Below are 25,864 nucleotides of genomic sequence, written 5' to 3' on the forward strand. Positions count from 1 at the left end.
TAAACACTGAGGATGGAGGCTAATGAGGATCTTAGAGATAATGGTAGGACGACAAATGGGTATGAGGATATGGAGGTAAATATTACCACATCCGAGGTAGAAGCCAAACTTGAACATCTTAATGGGACTAAATTGGGGGGCCCAGATCATCTTCATCCAAGAATATTAAAGGAACTGGCACATGAAATTGCAAGCCCATTAGCAAAAATTTTTAATGAATCTGTAAACTCAGGGGTTGTACTGTATGACTGGAGAGTTGCTAACATAGTTCCTATTTTTGAGAGAGGGAAAAAATGTGATCCAGGTGGCTACAGGCCTGTTTGACATCTATAGTATGCAAGGTCTTGGAAAAAATTTTGAAGGAGAAAGTAGTTAAGGACATGGAGGTCAATGGTAATTGGGACAAAATACAACATGGTTTTACAAAAGGTAGATCATGTCAAACTAACCTGATGTCCTTCTTTGAGAAGGTAGCAGATTTTTTTAGACAAAGGAAATGCAGTGGATCTAATTTACCTCGATTTCATTAAGGCATTTAATACAGTTCCACATGGGGAATTATTAGTTAAATTGGAGAAGATGGGGATCAATATGAAAATTGAAAGGTGGATAAGGAACAACGGGTCACACTGAAAGGTGAACTGTCAGGCTGGAAGGAGGTTACTAGTGGAGTTCCTTGAAGCCTTTACACCACGATTTGAGGACTTCAATAGCTCAGACATAGATTAGGAGTTTGTGACAGGAGTGGGTGGGTGAGATTCTGTGGCCTGCGTTGTGCAGGAGGTCAGACTAGACTATCATAATGGTCCCTTCTGACCTTAAAGTCTATGATTCTAGGTTCAGTACCTCACTTGTGTGTGTCATTACTGAAGCCAAGTAGAGGCAGAGAGTCTGAGACATTCTGGGAAGTCTCTCTCCCTGGAGCACTCTTCAGCTAAGAAGAAGGGATCACCACCTCTGGAGCCTGTGCCAGGTTCATCAAGGGCATCCCCTGAAAGATCTCTGCAGCACAGCTGTCATAAATATAAAGGGAAGGGTAAACACCTTTAAAATCCCTCCTGGCCAGAGGAAAAACCCTTTCACATGTAAAGGGTTAACAAGCTAGGATAACCTCGCTGGCACCTGACCACAATGACCAATGAGGAGACAAGATACTTTCAAATACTTTTTGAGTAATTTTCAAATACTTCAAGATACTTTCAAGATACTTTCCCTCCCTGGAGGGAGGGAAAAACAAAGGGTCTCTGTCTATCTGTGTGATGCTTTTGCCGGGGACAGAACAGGAATGGAGTCTTAGAACTTAGTAAGTAATCTAGCTAGATATGCGTAAGATTATGATTTCTTTAAATGGCTGAGAAAATTAAGTTGTGCTGAATAGAATGGATATTCCTGTCTTTGTGTCTTTTTTGTAACTTAAGGTTTTGCCTAGAGGGATTCTCTATGTTTTGAATCTAATTACCCTGTAAGGTATTTACCATTCTGATTTTACAGAGGTGATTCTTTTTACTTTTTCTTATATTAAAATTCTTCTTGTAAGAAATGGAATGCTTTTTTCATTGTTCTTAAGATCCAAGGGGTTTGGGTCTGTGGTCACCTATGCAAACTGGTGAGGATTTTTATCAAACCTTCCCCAGGTAGGGGGGGGTGCAAGTTTTGGTGAGGATTTTGGGGGGAAAGATGTTTCCAAACAACGCTTTCCCAGTAAACCCAGTCAAACATTTGGTGATGGCAGTGGAAGTCCAAGAGCAAAGGGTAAAATAGTTTGTACCTTGGGGAAGTTTTAACCTAAGCTGGTAAAAGTAAGTTTAGGAGGTTTTCATGCAGGTCCCCACATCTTTACCCTAGAGTTCAGAGTGGGGAAAGAACCTTGACAAGAGCCATCAGTCGTTGCCTTTCCCAACCACCCTGGAAGCATACGTAGCCACAATGGACCTGCTTCCCTGACGGTCCAGGAGGGCTTACAATTGGTTTAGATGCCTGCGGCATCTACTTTTACCGCATCAGGAAACTAAGGTACCATTAACTCTCAAGCTTCCACAAAGATCAATGCAGCTGAAAGGCAAACCTATGATGATATCCCTGGTATCACCTTCTCTGGGCTTGGTCTACCTATCCCCAGTCCCAAACTGTTCTGCTCACCCCTACCCCCACCCTTTTGTCAGAAATGCATTTGTCTGTGTCACATCCAAGACAGAGAGCATAGCTTCCATCAGAGTACTGGAGATGACCGGTCACAGCACTGGCCTCCTTTTAGGGGGCAATAGCCCAGTCAAGGATGGGTCCAAGGCCCATATCAGTGGTTGTTCTGGACACTTTGGGGAGCCCCTTTTTCTGCTCAGATCTCCCCTTAAACATCTCATTCACGGTCATTGAGACCACTCAAAAGGAAGTTGGCACCAAAGGCATCATTTTCCAGATCCTGGTGTGACACTGTAAGGTATATGGGTGACTATTTATAATATTATTGATACCAGTATTACAAAATTGCAATGAATCTTAGAAGATGTGCCATGTAATGTATCAGTGAAAAAGTTATGATTTGCTAAGTATGATCTTGTTTATGTGTATGTATCATCTTTGTATCATGAGTTATAAATGTGTGATATCTGCATCTCAAACTTGTGTTATGTTTCTTGGTGACACCCCCAGACAGACTGGCATGAGCACTATCCAGCCTGCTTATCGGCCCATCAAGGACAATCAGCTATACAATTAACCTACTGAAAGAAGCCAGGGGCTTCACCTATGAATCAGCAGGACATGTAGGGACATGCCTGTGGACAGGGGACTCCAAGTGCTTTTCCATGCCCATGTGCTGTGATCTTGTGTTTGGGACAAAGGATATAAAAAGACAGCTGCATCTTCTCCATTTTGTCTTCAATCCATCTCATCTCTGGAGTAACTTCCCTACTAACTGAAGCTTTGACCGAATGACTGATAGACCCATCCAAGCTTTGGATGTATTCCGGAGGGACTTTAAAAGCCAGCAAATTCACCAGTGCTGGACTCTGATCTATGGACTCTGAAGTCATATGTATGTATCTGATTGCTTTTCGTTTATAATAAAACCTTTTAATTTTAGATACTAAAGAATTGGCTGGCAGTGTGGTATTTCGGGTAAAGATCCAAACTAATATTGACCTGGTAATGTGGCTAGCCCTTTGGGGATCAGAAGAACATTTTGTATAGTAAATAGAGTTTTAAATAACTTCTCACTTTATTGGACTTCTATTGGCTGATTGGGAGCCAGAGACTGCGATGCAATACGGGGGGCTGTCTGATTTCTTTTTTTAAAACTTCTTGATAACCAGTGTGGGGGATCAGGAGCACAGTTTGTGACTGGTTGGTGAATCTAACTACAGTGTTAACCATCAGCTTTGGGAGAATCTGCTTTCCTATCTGCAGCCTGCCCTGACCTTGGCATTTTCAGTGTGGGCTACCCTAGGCACCTGAGGTCACACTCGATACCGAGATTGGTAATGAACAGCCAGAAGTCACTCAAGTGGGTTCCCCACCACAAGTCATGAAGCAGCCACCACCTAAGAAGCCTGCTGCATCCTCTTCCTCATCACCAGCAACTAACTCACTGCTGCCGGAGGACCACAAATCTCATCAAGATCTGTTGAAAATGGGGGCCTCTGTTTTTGATATTCAGGCAGAGGAGGTGCATGAAAGCTCTCACAAGTTGGTGGACATCCTGGTATTGGCATCACCTGCCAGGGTTTTTATGCCAATTAACAAAGTCATTATGGAACCGGTTAAGGCACTTTGGCAGACACAATCCTCTTTGCCTCCCACATCAGTGATCTGAAGGGAGGTTCTACCTCCCTTCTAAAGGATATGAGTATTCATACTCTCACCTTTCCCCGGTTCCTTGGTGTTGGCAGCTGCTAATGAATGGGAGAGACATGGACATCAAGTATCTATTCCCAAAGGCACTGGACTTGTTTGGGCACAAACTTTATTCCTTAGAAGTCTGCAACTCAGAATTGCAAACCAACAGGCACTCCTGAGTCGCCATGACTTCATCCTCTGGGAAAACATTATAAAATGTAAAGACAAGTTACCAGAGGACTGTAGGCCGGAGTTTGCAGTAACAGTGAAAGAGGGCAAGATGGTTGCCAGAATTGCTCTCCAGAACAGTTTAGATGGCATAGACTTAATGGCTTGAGCCATGGCATCAGCTGTTTCTATAAGAAGATGACAGGTTTCAGAGTTCCACTCTATACGGCTAAATTCAGTGCCTTGCATAATGACAGGTACCAGTGTGGGGGATCAGGAGCACAGTTTGTGACTGGTTGGTGAATCTAACTACAGTGTTAACCATCAGCTTTGGGAGAATCTGCTTTCCTATCTGCAGCCTGCCCTGACCTTGGCATTTTCAGTGTGGGCTACCCTAGGCACCTGAGGTCACACTCGATACCGAGATTGGTAATGAACAGCCAGAAGTCACTCAAGTGGGTTCCCCACCACAAGTCATGAAGCAGCCACCACCTAAGAAGCCTGCTGCATCCTCTTCCTCATCACCAGCAACTAACTCACTGCTGCCGGAGGACCACAAATCTCATCAAGATCTGTTGAAAATGGGGGCCTCTGTTTTTGATATTCAGGCAGAGGAGGTGCATGAAAGCTCTCACAAGTTGGTGGACATCCTGGTATTGGCATCACCTGCCAGGGTTTTTATGCCAATGCATCCGATGAAGTGAGCTGTAGCTCACGAAAGCTTATGCTCTAATAAATTTGTTAGTCTCTAAGGTGCCACAAGTACTCCTTTTCTTTATAAGAAGATGGTTACAGTCATCTGGGGTCCCCACAGAGATCCAGCAGACCATCGAGGGCCTCCCTTTCAAAGGTCCCTCTTTGTTTTTGGATAAGATGGATGATAGGCTCCATAGTCTCAAAGACTCCTGGACAACACTGAACTTACTTGGAATCTATATTTCAGCCACAAAGAGGAAACAGTTCCATCCACAACAGCCATACAGATACCAAGGATTTGCTCCCCATTCCAAGATCTGCTGAGGAGAAAGGGTAGGGGTTATAGGTTATATCCTCCGCCAACCTTTTCTTCAGCATCAGTGGACTCATCCTGTCCAGCCACCTCATCCAAACAGGCATTTTGATGAGCTGGTCAAGGGCAATGTACCAACTACTGTAGTTCCACCTGTTTCCCACCTTTTGTTTACAAATCACTTATCCTGCTTCCTAAGTGCTTGGGCCCAAGTAACATCAGATTGATGGGTCTTAAGCATGGTGGACTTGGGATATGGCCTCCAGTTCATTTCTACCCCTCCTTTTCACCCTCTTGCCCCATCCCTCTTCAGGGATCACTCTCACAGGATTGTCCTTTACTGGGTGGTCCAGTCACTTCTTCAGGCTGGGGCCATAAAGGAAGTCCCATTGCATCTCAGGGGAAAGGCTTCTATTCTCACTACATCCTTATTCCCAAAGCAAAAGGAGGTCTCAGACCTATTTTAGATCTAAGAGAGTTGAACAAATTCCTAAAGAAAATAAAATTCTACATGGTTACCATAGCTTCAATCATTCCCTCCCTGAAACAGGGGGGACTGGTATGCTGCTCTCAACTTAAAGGATGCTTACTTCCATGTTGTGATACACCACAACCATCAGAATTTTTTCACATTTGTGGCAAATGGGTCCCAGGATCAGTTAACATTACTTCCATTTAGTCTCTCAGCTGCTCCTTGCATGTTCACAAAGTATATGGCAGTGGTGGCAGCACATTTACAAAAATTAGGAGTCCATGTTTCCATGTCTGAATGACTGGTTGGTCAGAGGTAAGTCTGAGGCTCCAGTGTTATCCAATGTATTCACTGTCCTGTCCACATTGGATGTACTGAGGCTTCTAGTAAATTGGGACAAATCAATTCTAAAACTGGTACAGAGAATAGTGTTTGTTGGAGCAGTCTGAGGCCAAGGCCCTGTCCTACCATCCAGGTTCAAAACACAACTGGGCTTGGTTTCCCTGACTGAAAGCATATCCTCTCTTCACAGCATGCTGCTGCGTTAGTCCCCTGGGTTACATGGTAATGTGTATCTATGTAGTTCAACATGACAGGCTGCATCACAGAAAGCTGTGGGGATGGCTAGCAGCCGCATATGCCCCAAGTTCTCATTGTTTGAACAAGGTGGTTCGAGTGCCAATGCCAGTTTTGTCATCTCTGGAATAGTGGATAGACCCTCTGAAAGTCTGTGTGTGGGTCCTGTGTGGGTCCCTCCACTACCAGCCCTCACTGTAGTCACAGATTCACCATCCCTGGGTTGGGGACCTCATATGGGGTACCTGCTGACTCAAGGTCTCTGGTTGTCTCAGAATCTAATGACTCATAGAAATGTCAGGAAGTTAAGAACTGTTTGACTAGCTTGTACAACTTTCCTCCTGCATATAGTAGGAAAGAATTTGTTAATTCTAACAGACAACACTGTGACTATGTTTTACATAAACAGAAAGGGAGGGACTGCCGTCTACTCAGCTATGCCAAGAGGCAATTAACTTCTAGGACTTGTGTATAACCAATTCAATACATTTTAAGGCTGCTTATCTTTCAGGGAAACAGCACATGTTGGAGGATCGATAAAGCAGTACCATCTCTGATCACCATATGTGGTCATTACACCCAGATTCAGCTAGATAAATCTTCCAACTCCTCAAGTGGACCTGTTTGCAACAAACCCCAACAGAAAATGCCATCAGTTTTGCTCCAAGGAAGGTCTCAGCCCGGGTTCACTGATGGATGCTTTTCTGCTGCCCTGTAAGGACCCCCACACTGTACACCTTCCCTCAGATTCCCTTGCTACCCAGCGTCTTGTTCAGAGTCGAACAAGGCCATGCTTGTCTCATCCTTATAGCATCAGGATGGCCTTGACAACACTGGTATGTGACCCTACTGACCTTGTCAATCAAACTTCCTTTGTTTCTTCTGGATCCAGATGTGATTTCTCTGGACTACAGCCACCTGCTGTATCCCAACGGGTGACCCTTCAGATGACAGCATGCCTCTTAATGGTTAATGCATTTGAAAAGATCCTGTTGTAAGGATGTTCAGAAAGTGCTTCTGAATAGTAGAAAACCCTTAACTAGGGGCACTTACCCGGCTAAATGGAAGCATTTCTCCATTTGATCCCGGCAGAAAAGGATCTCTGGAGCATGCACCCCTGCACCTCAAACTGCACAATCTTCTATGCCGAAAACATCAGATTTGGCTATTAGTTTTATAAGAGTACATCTGGAAGCTGTCTTGGCCTTCTATGCCTTGGTGGATTGTAGATTCCTTTTCTCCAACCCTGTCATCACCAGATTCCTGAAGGGCTGGGTCATATTGTATCCACATGTGCAAGATACTACCCCTCCTGGGGATCTGAATTTGGTCCTAGCAAAGTTGATGGGCCCACCATTTGAACTCCTTACAACTTGCTCTCTGCTTCACCCCTCTGTGAAGGTAGCATTTTTAGTTGCCTTTACCTCAGCCAGAAGGGTGAACGAGTTGAGACCCCTAGTGTCTGAGCCTCCCTCTACAGTTTTCCATAAGGATAAAGTTTATCTCTGCCCTCACCCAAAGTTTCTCACCAAGGTAGTCTCTAATCTTCATGTTAACCAGGCAATCTATTTGCCAACCTATTCACAAAACCTCATGCACATAGAGATAAGGTGAGACTTCCTTCATTGGATGTGATAAGGGATTTAGCTTTCTAGCTGGAGTATACTAAGTCCTTTAGGTCCTCCTCACAGTTTATTGTGATTGTGGACAGAGCTAAGAACTGACCAGTTTCCACTCAGAGAATCTCATCTTGGATCTCTTTGTTCATTCATTTATGTTACCAACTGGCTAATATAACCCCACCAGCTAGAGTATTGGCACATTCTACTAGAGCAGTTTTCTTGGTGCAGGTACCTATCATAGACAATTGTAAAGCAGCAACTTGATCATCAGTCCACATTTTTGATTCTCATTATGCTGTTTCCCCATCAGTCCAGGACTATGGATGTTTTGGATGATTTATCCTATATTCATAATGTTCAGGTAGACACTGAGCCCACCTCCATGTTTGTTTGCTTGTGAATCACCCACAGTGGATTGGCCATGTGCAGGCACTTGAAGAAGAAAAAATGGTTTTCTACCTTTCTGTAACGGTTGTTCTTCGAGATGTGTTGCACATGTCCTTCCCCTCTCTATTGGAATCTTCCAGTATGAAGGAACTGAGAGGAATGTGTGGCAAAAGAGGATGCTTGAGCTACCCTGACAGGTACCTCTGAGAGAAAAATTTCTCTGTCAGCTGTGCACAAGGTGTGTGCATTACACTTCCAGTGGAATATTCATGTGCAACACACCCCAAAGAACAATAGTTATGGAAAGATAGATGACCATTTTTTACTTACCTATAACATGAGGCTCTTTGAGCTATGGGGTCCCTATTTGTATTCCACTACTGGTCCTTCAGCCCCTCTACTGCAGATCCCCTTATAACCTTGGTTCAGAGCACGAGGAGAACCACCGTGCAGCTGCAGACCAATGGACACCGCTTACTAAAAATCTCCTGATTCATGCACATGGTGCAGCTGTGTACCCACATGTGGAATAGAGATAAGGACCTCAAATCTCAAAGAACCTCCAGTTACAGGTAAGTAACCTCCATTTATTTGGTGGTCTTTTTCTTGAAGACTTTAGAGAATTTTGTGAACATGATTACTGGCTTGACTTCAACATAAGAGCCTTAAGAATCCAGCTATATTTTGGATGCATTTTGAAATTTATAAATGTTCATTTTTTGCTCTCCTGGTATCTGGTGCTCTTTATGCAAAATGTATTTGTCAAGAGATGCAATATTTTTGACAGAGCTACACTAAACCTTTAACAGGTAGGGCTCTAAAATTACAGGCCACAAATCTCCCCACTAAGCACTATTTACTAACGTGATAATTGTGGAACATTCAATGATGTGTTAAGTGCCGTGGAGTGGCAGTATAATTATAGTATATGGCAAGTTACAATATAAATAAAAAGTAAATACATGATTATTTTTGGCTTAGGTCACATGGTAAATACTAAGTGCAATTATAGTACCAACTAATTTGCAGGAATGTGTAATTACTCTGGGGCTCAATTAATTTGCAAAGACTTGTCCAGCTTTTCACACTGTGTTAGGCCATGGAAACTGTGGAGAATGGATTATTCATGGCTATGGGGCAGGGGGGTTCCATAGCAAGTGAGTCAAATCTTATATTTTAATGACTTCCCCATCCCCAAACCTACAGCGGCTCTGTAGCCGTATGAACTGTTTGGTTAGGATTTTCAAAGAGATCTAAGGGAGTTAGGTGCCCATTAAAGTCAATGGGAGTTAGGCCTGCAGTACATGGAGCTGATTTGACAATCTCAGCCCGAGCTGCCTGAGAGTTCTGGTCTCACTTGCACTGCCTTAGTGGGAGCTTTATTTTCCCACTTTGAATCAGCCAGCCAGCAAGTAGCTGTATGAGGTTCACAAGTCAAAAGGTATGTTTAGTTATTGCTCCTCATGCAGTGGTCCTAGGGCTTCTTCCATTCTGTAACTCCTGTTCTTCCAGGTGCAAACAGCTGGTTTGCATTAGGGGCTTGGTTTGTAGGTCTGCATAATCCTGGCTAAGGTTTTTGGCACCGTTTGTTTAACCCTTCTGCCAGGCGAAGTCAGCAGCAACCAGGGATGGGCTCAATATCTAGAGGTTCCTTTCCATTGATACAACACAGAACGGGCTTGAGTTCCTACTCAGTAACCTGGGAAAATTACATACTACTCCAGGCGCCTCTGAGAGGCAATACTTCCCAACTCGCAAGCACAGAGTCTGAGTGTAGAAAAGAAACTTTTAATAAAAGGAGTTAAGTAACTCAGCATTAATTTGGGAAACCACCACAAACAGGATTCATAAACATAAACCACAAGCAAAAGACCCACCCCCCCAGTAATTTGCACAGTGTCCTTTTCCCCTCAGATTCTTAAGTCCAGCAACCCAAAAGTCCCTTTAGCGTGCCAGTCCCTTCTGTGCACCCCACTTACAGTTGCTGTGCTTGGTCAGTGCAAACCCAGAGTTCAGAGGTGCATCTGCAGAGTTCACCTCCCACCCTGGATGGAGGTAAGATAGGGTGACCAGATGTCCCGATAAAATTGGGACTGTCCCAATTTTTAGTTCTTTGTCCCCTATCCCAGCCAATGCACGATGTCCCAATATTGCGGCTTTGGCCACTCTGGCGGGGTTGTTTTTTTTGTTTGTTTGCTTCCCCCATGTCCCAGTATTTTGTCTGTTTCATCTGGTCACCCTAAGGTAAGGAGGCACCTTACTTGCTCTGCTGCTCAGGCACTCATCTGCCACCCCTCTCTGCCAGCTGCCCTGGTGGCTGCTCGTTTGCTGGCCAACTGTCAGTCACCTTCTGCTGCCAGCTGCCTCTCTGCTGTGACCTCTGCACATCAGTCTCTTAGTGATTTTCAGCTCTTTGCAGGCTGGGCAGAAACACTGCCCCATCTCAAGTGATTTCAGCTCTCAGTGACATTTAGTTCTTATTAGTCTGGGGAGAAACAGTCCCACAACAACTAATTTAAGCTCGATTGTGCATTTAAAATAACAAAAAAGAGGCTCCTAATAAAGTCTATTTAACTCTTTCTTTGAACAGTGGGAACGAATAGGTCAAACCAGTCTGGGGACTTCTAGGGAGAATCCATATCTCCTGGCTAGGAGATCTGTCCCAACCTCTTACTTTCACAAGGCACTGACATTCAAGCCCCTGGCTTAACAAGGTCCTTTGAGCTGAAGGTGACCCCCCCCTCATTTCGGACAGGTTAAGCACAGTCCTGCTTCCCCATATTCCTACAATAATTACAACATTTTGGTAACAGCATTTCACTACCCCTGCATTCAGTACTAAAGTGATTTGTAACCCAACATCAGCCAAAGTTGATTACTTTGAGCAAAACACTGCTCTATTTACTGGATATCTAAGAGCAGGAGCAAACTATATTTACATAAACACACCCAAAGTCTCTCCCCCTCCCTGCTAGATGTCAGGGAAGAATTTATTCCCTGCTTACATCTGTTTAATAGCAACTGGATCTGGCGTAATCAATTGGTGGTGTCAAAGTGCGGTAGCCCCAACCCTGGGAAGCAAGAAACAGGAAATGTGTACAATGGATGTTATCCTGGCTTTAAGAACAACACCAATATTTGACATATGCATTACCCTGCGGAGTCAATAGACCAGTCAGGGAATGCACAGTACACACCCCTAGTGAGATATATTAAGGGAGAAGTTTATCAGAAAAAAAAGGGGAAAAGAAAAGAAAAAACTATTACTTTTTAAAAGCAAACAGAATATTTATCATTTTACCCAGTAAACAATAATGGATCTCCAAGGTCTACAGCTGACTCTTCTTTTGTGTGCCTGATGTAACAACCTGTACAGGACTTTGAGGGAGAAGCAGAGTTTGCAAGAGGGAAGAGTTAGGAGAAGGCACCAGGAAGCCAGTCTGTGTGCACAGGGCTTGAATCCTAGCTATAGTTGCAGCTTGTCTGTAAATAGTACTCTTTATTAAGAGCCAGTTGAGTTTTTCAAGGTTGCAGTCCTCTCCTGTTACTATCCAGTATGTGGTACATGAAACACCTGAGACCTCAGAGAAGAATTCTTCCCATAGGCTTGCAAGAATAATCAGTAGTGATTTCATTGTCTGTTAGCAGGACTTGATCCTGGGCCTGGCAGTGCCAAACAACAGACCTCTACCATTTGAGCTGAAGGACTAAGTAGATTTGCTGGGAGCAGTAGCAGACAGCTGTCTTCTGTGGACCAGCCATAGATGGCGATGCAGTGACATTTTACAAGGTTACATATTCATACTGTGACAGGGTAGGGCCAGCTGGCTATAGGAGAGTAATCCTATTGGGATCCGGGCAAAGCCCGTCTACTGCTAAAGGATCCCCCACAGCCTAAAAGGGGGATCCACAGGACCTAGATGCCAAAAAATTCTGGGGGACAACTAATGAAACAACAGGGACAGGAGTGTGGTCAAAGGGTCAAACGAAGGGAACCGGACGGGGACATTGAGCAGAGAACCCTGGACAGCGCCCACTGCTCCTAAAGGTGTCAAGGGATGCTGCCCAGAGGAACTCTGCCCGGATACGTGAACGGACCAAGGATCAGAAATAGGCCCCACAGTCACAGGAGACTCCATCGGCCAACCTCCTCACTCTGGTTTTGTAGATGGCCATTTTAGCTAGGGCCAGGAGGAGGTTGACCAGGAGATCCCATGACTTTGTGGGGCCACGGATAAGGAGTGCATAGATAAGAAGGTGAGGGGAAAAGTGCAACCAAAAGCGAAATAAGATATTGGTGAGGAGCCGGAATAGGGGCTGCAGCCTGGCACACTCCAGGTAGATGTGTGCCAGGGTTTCCTTCACGCCGCAAAAGGGGCAGGTGTCTGGGATTGAGGTGAACTGTGCCAAGAACACGCCCATGCTCACGGCTCCGTGAAGGAACCGCCAACTGACAGTCCCGAGGCCTGCTGGGGATAAAGGTGGAATATAGGCTGGCCCAGCGGGGCTCCTCACCCTCCAAAGATGGCAGGAGGTCCCGCCATTTTGTATCGGGGCGGGACACGAGGGTGAGGGCATGAAGGGTGTGGATCACGAGCGTGTATAGATGTTTCCTTGGTGCGGTTTGAAAGCAGACTAGCTGCATCTCGTACAGCCGGCTTACAGTAAAGGGATGAGGGGGTCGGTTGTGTCCACGGGGCAGGGGTCCAATTAAAAGGTCTGGCAGGCCTGGGGTAGAGGGTGGGCGGGGCATGACCTCGTGCAGGACTCGGTCAAGATAAACCCGAGCAGCGGGCAGCAAAGTGGCCTTCACCTCCTGAAGTATGCACCGGGGAGTACAAGGTCTGGAGAGCCCCATGTGCTGAGTGAGCGTCAGGGGATCCAGCCAGTCTCCCCGGTCATAGTCCAGGAGGTCTCCGACTCTTGTGACCTCTGCCAGGACCAACCTCTGGCACACTGAGTGGGACTCCGCCACCTGCACACGGAGCTGGGAGTTGTGTAGCAGGGGCTCCGTGAGGAGATCTGCCTCCTCAACGGCCGACACGGACCTGGTCATTGAAAAGAGTTTCCAGGTCCGGAGGAGGTCCTGGTAGAAGACCGGCAGCCCGGAGAGGTCTCGCGGAAGACCTCGGATGGAGATAGAGGAGCTGCGGTCGTATCGGAGCCCTCGGAAGCAGCGCAGGAAGTCGTGCGCCAGTATGCTCCATGACAGACTACCTGCACCATAAAGGAGCCTCTGCAGGGCCTGGAGGCGGAAGATATGGACCTGAGTAAGCGGACATTTCAGGCCTTGCCCTCCCTCCTCCAAGGGTAGATGGAGAACCCCTACAGGGATCCAGTGCAGTCCTGACCAAAAGAACTCCAGAATCGATGTCCGGAGGTTGGCCAGGAAACCCGGGGCCAGGACCAGGGTGTTGAGCCAGTACCAGAGCATGGACAGGACTAGTTGATTAAGCATCAGCGCTCTCCCTCAAAGGGAAAGGCACTGGAGTAGTCTTGTCCATTTCTGGAGCCGCTCTGTGACTCCGCCCTCTAAATTCTGCCAGTTCTCCAGCAGAGAGGGATGCATGGCAGAAAGGTAAATGCCGAGATAGAGCAGCGCACCCGTGCTCCACCAGATGGCCTGCCGCCAGTCCCCTACCACCAAGCCAGAGCTCTTGACCCAGTTGACCCGCGCGGAGGAGGCTGCTGAATAGATGGCCTGGCAAGCCTCCACCCGCGCCAAGTCACCCAGGTCCTGGACCAAGAGGAGCACGTCATCAGCGTACGTCAAGAGGACCAGCTGCAGCTCTGGCTCCCACAGCACCAACCCCTTCAACCTCCTTTGGAGGAGACAGAGGAAGGGCTTAATCGCCAGAGCATGCAGCTGGCCCAAGAGGGGGCACCCCTGCCGTACTCCTCGTCCGAAGCTGACCGGTTTGGTCAGGGTCCAGTTGAGCCTGACCAGACACTCTGCGGAGGTGTACAGCGCCCGGAGAAAACCCACAAACTGGGGTCCAAAGCCAAACGCTTGCAGAGTGCTCAAGAGATAACCGTGATCCAACCTGTTGAACGCCTTCTCCTGATCTAAGGACAGGAGGGTGAACGACAGACCATCTCTACACCCGAGTTCCAAAAGGTCCTGGACCAGATATAGGTTGTCGAAGATGGTGTGGCCCGGGATGGTGTAGGTCTGGTCTGGGTGGACCATGTCCACTGGCATGGACCCTAGCCACAGCAAGATTGCTTTTGCCACGATTTTGTAGTCCATGCTGAGGAGCGAGAGGGGATGCCAATTTCGTAAATCACTGAGGTCCCCCTTTTTCGGCAATAAGGCAAGCATGGCTCACCTACACGAAAGAGGGAGGACCCCGCTCTGCAAAGACTCGGCCCAGACGGTGACTAGGTCTTGGCAGAGGACGTCCCAGAACACGCAATATAACTCCACGGTCAGCCCGTCCATGCCCGGAGATTTATTGGTGAGCATGCGACGGAGGGCTTCCGAGAACTCGGCCAGAGTGAGAGGCAGCTCTAGCCGGTCTCGGTCACTCGCGCTGGTCATAGGGAGCTCCTCCAAGAGCACTCTGCAAGTGTTAGGATCCATCGGCTCTGGGGAGAAAAGGCTTGCGTAGAAGGCTCTCGCCCTCCCGCACATCTCCACCGGATCCGTGAGGGGGATGCCATCTTCTGCCAGAAGGCAGATGACATGTTTTTTGGCCCCCCTCTTTCTCCAGGGCGTAGAAGAAGCGGGAGCCGCAATCCATCTCCCGAAGGAGATGGATGCGGGAATCAAACAAAGGTACCCCGGGCCCGATGGTCCTCGAGGGCCCGGAGCTCCTCCCGGCACGCTCCGCAGAGGGGTGGATCCTCGGGGCTAGCAGCCAGACGCCTCTCCAGCTCTAAGACCTCCCATTCCAACTGCTCTATCACCGCATCCCTCCGTTGGCTGGCGCCCCGGGTGTAGTCACAGCAGAAGAGCGGGCGCGCACCTTCCCTAGGTCCCACAACCACCGCACCAAGTGAAAGGCACACCGCTGTCCTCGCCAGGCCAGCCAGAACTCCCGGAAGGACGCCACAAAGCCCGCATCCTCCAGCAAGCTGTTGTTAAAATGCCGATAGGCCGGCCCCAGCCTCTCCGCGCAGAGGGCGGCCGTCAAAATGGCTAAATGATGGTCAGAAAATGGGGCCAGCTGGATGCTGGAGGAGTGGGCTCGTGAAAGATGGAAGCGTGATAAATAAATGCGGTCCAACTGGGAGTGGCTTGACCGATGGGTCTCCACCCGGACTAAGGTGAACGTGGAAGTGTCATCCGGGTGGTGGTCACGCCAGATGTCCACCAGGGAGTGGTGTTCGACTATCTCCTGGAGGATGGCAGCAGTGGCCGGGCTCCACTCGGTCCCTGAGCGGTCCTGCTCCTCGAGGGTGATGTTAAAGTCCCCTCCCAGGACCAGGCACTCATGAAGATCCAAGGTGCCGAGGAAGGCGGACGCCTGCTGATAGAAATGCAGCCTCTCTGGGCTCGCTGCTGCGGTATAGATGTTAACAAGGTTGACTACGAGCCCCTCCATGCGGAGCCGGAGGTGCAGCAGGTGCCCCGGCACAGCCTCGGTGACCCCAGCACCTCGGGCGGTAGGTCAGGGGAGAACAGGGTCGCCACTCCAGCCGTACGAACTGTGAGATGGCTAAAGTAGACGCTGTCCCCTCAATCCAGCCGCCAGCTGTCTTCGGCAGTCGGATCCATATGGGTCTCCTGCAGGAAAAACCACAGAGTACCCCCCTCCTGAAGGAAGGAGAGCACCTGGGACCTGCGGAGACCCATCCTACAGCTGCAGGTGTTCAATGTTACGATGGTAAGAGGAGGGCTGGGGGGGATCCTCGCTTGCAGGGATGCTCACGGCTCCCGACGGGCCGCGCAGCAGTCCGTGACCTACCCCATAGGTGAGTAAGGAGTCACGGAAGAGGCGGACCCGCTGGTAGGCCGCAGCGCCCTCCCTCCCATTCTTTTTACCCTCCCCCACAAGGGCCCTTGAGGACCGGAGGATTTGATGAAAGTCCCCCCATCGCTGGAGAGCAAGCTGTACTTTGTTGCGGGAACCACGGACGTCTTCTAAAAACTCCCACAACTCCTCTTGCAGCGCATGGGGGGGTGGGGTTACGGTCTCCTGGTTACTCCCCGACGGGGCCCTTGGTACAGCCCCATGGCCCACCGAGACGGGAACACAGGGTGCAGATCCCCCGACGGGGCTCCTGATGGGCTGGCGCCACTAGGCCTGCCTCGAACCCTGGGGCGATAGGGGGCGGTGGAGGGAGGATAGCAGCCCGTGGTGGGTCGGGACAGGTAAACACAAAGGCCGCTCCCTGGGGGTCATTTATTGGAAAAGGGTAGGAGACAGCCCCAGGGGCAGCAATAACATCTCGGAAGGTGAATGGGATAGGGATAGAGGCAAGATTCTGGGCAGGGAGAGGGCTCTCAGTGATGCCAGGCACAGGCTCTATGGTGGATTTGGCAGCCACAGCATCAGGAAGTGGACTCTCTTCTGTAGGGCCCCTCCCGGGAAGGAGGTCGAATGCTCCTCGCCAACGAGGGGTGCCCCTGGTGGCTCAGTTCCTGACCGCGTGGCACTGGCTGTTGCCTCAACAGGCTCGGTGGCCCTCAGTGGGGTGCCATCTGCAGCCGGGTTGACGGAGGAGTCCAGGGGCTCCTCGGAACTGGGAGCGGAAGCAACGGTTAGGGGGAGGGAGTATGGGGAAAGGGGGGCTGGAGTGAAGTCGCTCAGATTGAGGCCCACTGGCATAGGGTCATCCTCCCCCTGGGTGACCGGGGTCAGACCCAGGGCCTCGATCTCCTCATATATGGACAGGAAATCATTTTCCGGCACCTCGGGATTCTCCCCGCGGCACCTGATGTGACGATTGCCTCAGGGCACACTGAGGTTTCAGATGGTTGTCCCCGGTAACTATTTGGCTTTCCAGGTCCTGTGGACCCCCCCTCTTAGGCTGAGGGGATCTTTTAGCAGTGGACCCCAATATGGCGACTGCTGCTCCAGCTGCTCCTCTAGCTGGGCCTAGCCGGAGCGAGATGTCTTTCGCTACGACCTTGTAGTCCATGCTGAAGAGTGAGACGGGACGCCAATTCCGTAAGTCGCGGCGGTCCCCCTTCTTCGGCAATAAGGCAAGTATGGCTCACCTGCATGAAAGAGGGAGGACCCCGCTCTGCAAAGACTCAGCCCAGACGGTGACTAGGTCTGGGCTGAGGACGTCCCAGAACACATGGTAGAACTCCACGGTCAGCCCGTCCAGGCTCAGAGATTTATTGGTGGGCATGCGACGGAGAGCTTCCGAGAACTCGACCAGAGTGAGAGGCAGCTCTAGCCAGTCTCGGTTGCCCGCACTGACCATCGGGAGTCAGTCCCAAAGCACTCTGCAAGTATGAGGATCGGTCGGATATGGGGAGAAAAGGCATGCGTAGAAGGCCCTGGCCCTCCTGCACATCTCCAACGGATCCGTGAGGGGGGTGCCATCCTCCACGAGGAGGCAGGTGACATGCTTCCTAGCCCCCCTTTTTTTCTCCAGGGCGTAGAAGAAGTGGGAGCTGCAATCCATCTCCCGAAGGAGGCGGATGCGGGATCAAACGAAGGCACCCCATGCCCGGTGGTCCTCGAGGGCCCGGAGCTCCTCCCGTTTCTTCCGGCACGCTCTGCAGAAGGGCGGATCCTCGGGGCTACCGGCCAGACACCTCTCCAGCTCTAAGACCTCGCATTCCAACTGCTCTATCGCCGCATCCCTCTGTCGGCTGGCGCCCCGGGTGTAGTCGCGACAGAAGAGCCGGGCGCGCACCTTCCCCAGATCCCACCACTGCCGTGCCGAGGGAAGGGCACGCCGCTGCCCTCACCAGGCCAGCCAGAACTCCCGGAAGGATGCCAAGAAGCCCACACTCTCCAACAAGCTGTGGTTAAAGTGCCAATAGGCCGGCCCCGACCTCTCTGCACAGAGAGAGACCGTCACGGTGGCTAGGTGGTGATCAGAGAACGGGGCTGGCTGAATGCTGGAGGAGTGGGCCAGTGAAAGGTGGAATCGTGATAAATAGATGCGGTCCAACCAGGAGTGGCGTGACCGATGGACCTCCACCTGGACAAAGGTGAATGTCGAGACGTCGTCTGGGTGATGGTCGCGCCAGACGTCCACCAGGGAGTGATTGTCGACTATCCCCCAGAGGACATCCGCGGTGGCCAGGCACTGCTCGGTTCCCGAGCAGTCCCACTTCTCAAGGGTTGTATTAAAGTCCCCGCCCAGGACCAGGCACTCGTGAGGATCCAATGTGCCGAGGAAGGCGGACGCCTGCTGAAGGAAACGCAGCCACTCCGGGCCCGGTGTCGGGGCATAGATGTTGACAAGATTAATCACGAGCCTTTCGATACGGACCCAGAGATGCAGCAGGTGGCCCGACACTGCCTTAATGACTCCCAGCACCTTGGGCCATAGGTCAGGGGAGAACAGGGTCGCCACTCCAGCCATACGAGCTGTGAGATGGCTAAAGTAGACCCTGTCCTCCCAATCCAGCTGCCAGCTGTCTTCTGCGGCCGGAACCTTATGGGTCTCCTGCAGGAAAACCACAGAGTACCCCCCTCCTGAAGGAAGGAGAGCACCTGGGACCTGCGGAGACCCATCCTACAGCCGCAGGTGTTCAACGTTGCTATGGTAAGAGGTGCCATGAGGAGGGCTGGGGGGATCCTCACCGGCAGGGACACTCGCGGCTCCCGCCGGGCCGCGCAGCAGTCCGTGACTTACCCCGTAGGTGAGTAAGGAGTCACGGAAGAGGTGGACCCGCTGGTAGACCGTGGCACTGTTTCCCGGGCCTTTTGCAGCCCGGAGGATAAGATGGAAGTCCCCCCATTGCTGGAGAGCGAGCTGCACCTTGTTACGGGAGCCACGAACGTCCTTGAGGAACTCCCGCAGCTCCTCTCAGCATATGGGGGGGCCGGAGGTCACTAGCCCCCGACTTTGCTCCGGAGAGACCACCGACACAGCCCCGTCGTCCACTGAGATGGGCAGGCAAGGGGTGGACCCCCGACATGGCTCCCGATGGACTGGCCATACATGGCCCCCCTCAAACCCCGGCTCAGTTGGGGGCAGCGGAGGGAAGATAGCAGCCCCGGTGAGTCGGGGCTGGGAAATACAGAGGCTGCTTCCTGGGGACTATCCTCTTGGGGGCAAGGAGGTGATGGCCTCAGGGGCAGCAATGATATCACAGGAGGTGGAGAGGACAGGGACGGGGTTGACAACAAGGGCAGTGCATGGATCCACAGCTGGAGATTGGCCCCCCCTTGGTGGAGCTCAAGGGACTGGGGGGTGGGAAGGGGGCCCTCCATGATGCTGGGCTCTAGCACCATGGCCGGCAGAGTAGCCACAGCATTTCCAGTGGGGTCCCCCCCCGGGAAGGAGGTCGGTTGCCCCACTCCCACAAGGAACAGCCCATGGGGCCTGGGTCCCAGCCGCACGGCACTGGCCATTGCCTCAGTGGGCTCGGCGGCTGACAGCAGGGCGCCACCTGCAGCTGGAGGAGCCCAGGCAACCCTCGGGGGCGGGAGCAGAAGCAGCAGTTAGGGAGGAGGAGCATGGAGAAGGTGGGGCCGGGGTGAGGTCGCTCAGATAGAGGCCCGCTGCAGAGGGTCATCCTCCCCCTGGGTGACCGGGGTCAGACCCAGGGCCTCGATCTCCTCGTAGATGGAGGGGAGCTCCCCTTCCACCACCCCGGAGGTCTCCCCGCCAATGCCCAAAGTGACGCTCACCTCAGGGCTCACAGGGGCTCCAGATGGTAACGGGGCAGGAGGGGCTCCATTGGGGGCCTTGAAGGGAAGGGGCTCCAATGGAGGGACGGTACAGCCCTCCCGTGCTGCCATGCCCTCCCCAGCTGGCACTGGGGGATGGAATGCACCCGTGGGCAAAGCAGAGGTCTCTGCATCGGTGCCCCCTTTTTTGGTCTTCCGGGGGGCTTCCGCATCAGATGGGAGGAGCGGAGCTCGAGTCTTCCGCTTGCCCCACTTCCCCTGGACTAGGGCCCAGCCCTCCATGGTATCATCAGGGGGCTGGCTAACAGGGGTCGGGTCGGGAGGCAGGGGCGATGGCTCAGGGACTGTGGGAGGCAGCGGTGGTGCGACATGAGGGAGGGAAAAAATCCCCCTGGGGCAGGCCCTCTCCCACGCTCGTGGTATCCCTTCCGCACCCTCTAGATGCCCCGCCGAACTGCAGGCAGCAGAGGCGTGCTGGGGGGAGCGCCCCTTGTGCCTAAGCGGGAGCAGTGGTGGACTGAGTGGGAGGAGGGTGGCGCCAGGTGCTGGGCAACCTGGGGCGCCAGAGATGATGGGGCCGGCACCCCGCCAGGGTTCAGGGGTCCCGGATGCCCCTCCTTTCCGGGCCAAGGGGCAGTCCCTCTGGACGTGCCACATCACCCAGCAGAGGTAGCACCGGGCCTCCCCCGTGGAATAGTGCAGCTGGTAATGGGCCCCTTGGTAGGGGACCAAAAAAGACCCCTCAAGCGCCTCTCTGTCATGTGCCGCTGGCGGCAGTTGAAGCTGCACTTGCCGGTGGAACGAGAGGACATGACGGAGGGCGGGGTCCTTGCAGCCCAGTGAAAGAGGGCTCAGAACGGAAAGGGGCTTCCCCAGGGTCAAGAGGGCAGGTAATAGGGTGGCATTGGGAAGGAAGGAAGGGACTGAGGTCAGGACGAGGCAGACGCCCAGGTCATCCAGCGGCTCCAGGGGGATGAACACGCCCCCCACTGCCAGGCCCTTCTCCACCGCCTCCTGGGCGGCGGCCTCCAATGCTAAAAAGAAGACGACCTTCCTGTACATTTTGGAGGCCGCCACAATGGCAGTAAGCCCCACCACCCTTGCCAATGCCCGCAGGTAGGTCTCTGCATGGGGTGAGGTGGGCACCAGGAGGCAACGGACGCCGTGCTTCCTGGTCATGGTGGGAAAGGGGCCCTGGCCATTATAGATGGTAGCGGAGGTGGTGGGCAGGAGAGATGATGTAGCGGCAGGTGGGGGAGCAACCGCCACCTGGGCGTACGCCCTGGGGGCCGAGGGAGGGACACCCACAGAGCTGGTGGAGGGAGCAGCCGGTAGGGACGCTGCGGCCGGTGGCAGGGCCGCGGCAGTGGGGGCAGTCCCTGCCATGGAGGGGGTGGTCTTTTGGTGGGGCCCTTCCCCTTCTTCTTCCCCTGGCCCTTCCCACCGGCTGCGGGGGCTCCCCTAGAATCCGAGGGGGCGAGAGGCATGACAGCAGCGGAGGTCACCCCGGTGCCCACCGCCCCAGCAGAGGCAGGTGGTGTGGCAGTGGCAGGTGAGGTAGAGGCTTGGGGTGGTGATGGAGGGGCAGGCAGGGGAAGGGTGTCTGGGGCTGCTGGAGGGTCCCCACCCATCGTGCACCCCACCATAAGAAGCAGGGAGGGAGGGGAAGACACCAGAGAGTGGAGGGGAGAGGGGAGACAGATCGACCACTCCTCCCCGCTAGGCTGCATGCAGGGGAGGAGGGCACCAAAAAAGGGGGGGCCAGATAGGGGGAGTCTCAAGGGCTCATAGGGGACAGTCACCAACTCAGGACAGGAATCCGGCTCCTCTAGCTGCACTAGGGGAGGGAGGTCACAAGAACGTTAGGGGGGTGCAGTGAAATAGGGGCAAACTCAAACGGGAAGAGCACAAGCACATGGGTGGGGGGCATGGGCGCACTGGATAAGGGGGCCAATCAGGGAAGGGGTACCATGTGGGGAGGGGGGAGAAGCAGGCCGGATGCAGGACAGGTAATCCAGGAGCTAGCTTCAGAGGCCAGGGCAGGGCAAACAAACAAAAGCCACAGAGATTAAAAGAGTGGGGCAGGCAAAACAAAACTGAAGCCAGCGAGGTGCTGGGTAAAGGAGAGGGCAAAAAGGCTGCAAGGGGCAATATGGGGCAGGTGGTGGGGGACAAAGCTTGGGCTCGCTAAAGGGGTCCAGTCCAGGAGGATGGGGGGGGGGTGTGCATGCACCCTTGTGCGCTTTCAAAGAGTCAGTTTGGGCTGGCTACTGCTTCAGACCCAAAAAGTGGTGAAAGGGCATGGCAGGCCAAGCAAGCAGCGGAGTCCCAGAGGCAGGAGCTGAGGCAGATGGTATGCAGCCAGTGGGGGTGGTGGAGGGGGCAGCGGTGGTGATACTGGTGGGGGTTGGGAGGGACACATGGATGGATCAGGGGGCAGCTCCACACCACACCCCCCATGTCCCTGGAAACACACCCAAGACCCCCCACCACAAGAGTACAGTTTGAAAGTTACTCAATCTTAAGGCCCCCTCCATGGTGGTCTGCAAAGTCTCTAAGTGCTCCCCTACTGGCAAATGGCCCTCTCCTTCTCCTCCTTGGGGTATCAGCAGCTCCAGGCAGCAGACTCCACAGCAGCAGCAGTTCCAGGAACTCCAGGTGATGGTCCAGGCAGGCAGAAAGGACCCCTCTCAGGTAGCAGTGGTGTTCACAGCAGCAAAGGCTGGGGTCCCTCACTCTCACCTTCTGGGGAATGGGCCAGCAGCCCCCCTAAATGGCTGCAGTTGGAGCAGTAGCAGCACCCAAGGGTCAGGGGGTCCAGCAGCCGGCCAGCAACCAGGTAGCAGAGAATGGGGGGAGGGATGGTGTCTGTCCCAGCCAGAAGAGCAGCTGTTGAAGCAGGGGGAGGGGGAGGGGGAGCCCGAGCCCTCTAGACCAGAGGGATGCAGGAGTGAAATAGAAGGGAGAGATGTTGGTCCCAAGGTAAGCAGGTCCCTTTTCCCAGGGTAAGGGAACAGAGAAAGCTCCAGAACAATCAGGAACTTTCTGGAGACTATTAAGACAGGCTGATTAGAACACCTGCAGCCAATCAAGAAACTGCTAGAATCAATTAAGGAAGGTTAATCAGGGTACTTGGGTTTTAAAAAGGAGCTCATTTCAGTGTGAGGCAAGGCAAGGGTGAGAATGTAGACTGTTGGAGGACTGAGGTGTATAAGCATTATCAGACACCAGGAGGAAGGTCCTATGGGGAGGATAAAGAAGGTGTTGGGAGAAGGCTATGGGGAAGTAGCCCAGGGAGTTGCACAGCTGTTCCAGGAGGCACTCTAGACAGCTGCATTCCACAGGGCTCTGGGCTGGAACCCGGAGTAGAGGGTGGGCCCAGGTTCCCCCTCCCCCCAAATCCTCCCAACTCCTGGTCAGACACAGGAGGAGTTGACCTGGACTGGGGGTTCAGAAAAACGGCCAAGCCAAGGGCTGCTGTGAAGCTCCAAGGTGAGTAAATCTGCTAATAAGTGCAAGACCCACCAAGGTAGAGCAGGAACTTTCTCACAATACACATCACAGCCCTGTTTTTTTCCCCAAGGCCAATGTTTGCATTTGTGAGAGGGTGAAAGATGAAAACTGGAGATGGGAAACAAGCTTAAACCATAGCATAGATCCAACACAAGAACAGCCCACTGAGAGTTGCTTATAAACACAGACTCCAACCCAGATCCTTTGCTGAGGTTTCAGAACTTTTGACAGGATCTGGTACAAAGCAAACCTCCTGAGCCCACTCTGTGCTGCTCACAAGGTTTCTGTGATCCTATAATTAGGATATGTTTTGCACAAAGTATGCCTTGTGAGGCATTATTCTAAAAGTCTTGATCTGGTAGACATTAATATCTTGTTGGATTGTATGTTCTGTCATCCTATTGAAGTTATGAAGTTTGGCTGTGTAGGTGTTTCTGAAACATGTTGTGAGGGTGAAAACACCCACAAGCAGCCTTTCAGGTACAGCAGTAAAAAGGCCAAACACTGTTAATCGTTTATTGAGGAAATGCACAAGGATTACCCCAGGAACTGTGTACAATAGAAACCTCTCAGAGATAGCACAATAGGAACTGTTTGTTCCAGGTCACAGCTAAAGAGCTCTCCAGCAAGTGGGAAGAAGATATAAAAGGGGGAAATGACTTCCTGATGGTACCTTACTCTCCTCACAATAACACACCTAGAAACACCTGAGGAACAAAGACTGAACTGGGAGAAGTGATGGTCCCAGGCCAAAGGTGTTTCTAGCCTGTGTATGAAAACTGGGGAAATCCAAGCTGCAAAGCAAAGGCAGTGTGCCTTAAGAATCTGCCAGCCCATTTATCACTCAGGGTGAGAATTTGCTAATTCATATCCTATCTATCTAGTGTGTTAAGTTCAGTTTGAGGTTTTGTTTATTTACTAGGTAATCTGCTTTGATCTGTTTGCTATCACTTATAATCACTTAATATCAACCCTAATATCAAGGGTTGATATTAGTAAACTTATTTGATGTTTTAATCCAAACCAGTGCGTCTTTGACTAAAGTGCCTCGGGCAAATCTCAGTTTGGTTACCACAAGTGTGTATGGTCCTCTTCACACTGAGGGGGAGGCGAACCGGATATTAAACCCATATACTGGCCAGATTTGACCAGGGCAGGACAGTACTGCTCTGGGGTCCTAGGAGGGAGGCTGGTGGCTAGAGAACCTGCATTAACTGCAGCTGGGTGTGTCCCTACTTGTGTGAATGCTGGCGAAAGTGCAAACTTGGAGGACTATGGAGCTTGTCACAGCAGCACAGTATGAGAGGGAGCCCAGACTGGTGGGTCGGGGGCCTCAGTGATACCCCAGTTCCAGGTAGCACCCTGGGAGGAACCTATCACGCTCTCTACTGCCCTTTTCTGGGGCAAGGTGTGACAGGGCCACAAGGCCACCAGCAGGGGGGTCTCAGGGCCTACTCCACCCTGTCACACCATTTCTTTGTGAATTCAAAGTTGGGCCTGATTTTGTGAATTTTTTGTGCTGAAACAGACCCATTTTGAGTGGAATTGTTTTCATTGAGAAAATGGGTGAATTTTGGTATGGTTTTTGCAGTCCAACTGCCATTTTTGTGGCATTTAGTAAATTTAAATTTTTCACAGGGAGGTGTGTGTTTGAGAGAGAGATTTCAACTGTTCCACATTGTCCCTGCCTGCGCTTACCCACACCTCACTCCATGTAGCAACACTTACTGCTGGCGGTGTGATGGAAGCAGAGCTGGAAGATGGCCAAAATCTCAAAGAAGCCCTTGAAGAAAATGGAATACAGAAGATGCCGTAACTGTTTATATTCACATAGGTACCAATAACTTAGGAACTGGCCCATGATGACTTCTCTAGAGGGAAGGGAAAGGAGTTCAATACAATCTTAAGGGTCAGATTTTGTTCTCATTTACCCTACTGTAAATCCAGAGGCATTGCAATGATTCAAATGGAATTGCTCCAGATTTACACCCATGTAACTATGGTCAGAATTTGGATTTCTGAGTAAGACATTCTGCCCGCTTTAATCCCATGTTTTTTACATCTGATGTAATTGTGATATGTCTTTGATTTATTGCTTACCCACTAAAGGACCAATTACTACAGCTCCCTTCAAGGATGCTTGCTTCATTTGGCTTGCTCTTCTATGCACTCTCTTTAAAAGCTGGTCTTGTTTGAGAACAGTTTTCACCAGAGTTGCTCAACAAGCCATAACAGTCCCTTCCCTAAAATATTGTTTATACCATAAAATTATTGCATGCAAAGAGTGTCTCATGGGGGAGTAAAAATAAACATAGTACTGCCTTGTAGCTCGAGTTGTGCTCTGCTCCCCAGAAGAGATAACATTTATAAATCAAACATGGGTTTAATTAACCTTCGTTCTTTGCACAGGATTAGGAGGGAGACATTCACACTGATTTGAAGATGCAGGGCACTCACATGATTGTGAAAAATTTCAGGAATATAAAACAGTGAAGTAGCAGTATATTGCAATACA

The 25,864-nt window shown here is 51.3% G+C and overlaps 1 long non-coding RNA gene across 1 annotated transcript; it reads left to right on the plus strand.

Moving 5' to 3' along the window:
- Nucleotides 1–2,432: 2,432 nt before the first annotated feature.
- On the plus strand, nucleotides 2,433–22,351 carry LOC122458553. The gene is made up of 3 exons (XR_006278598.1): nucleotides 2,433–2,562; nucleotides 9,870–9,873; nucleotides 22,340–22,351. It is a non-coding gene; the product is annotated as an uncharacterized LOC122458553 (long non-coding RNA).
- Nucleotides 22,352–25,864: the final 3,513 nt, after the last annotated feature.

The sequence above is a fragment of the Dermochelys coriacea genome, chromosome 2 (assembly GCF_009764565.3).
Source record: "Dermochelys coriacea isolate rDerCor1 chromosome 2, rDerCor1.pri.v4, whole genome shotgun sequence".
Lineage (NCBI taxonomy): Eukaryota > Metazoa > Chordata > Testudines > Dermochelyidae > Dermochelys > Dermochelys coriacea.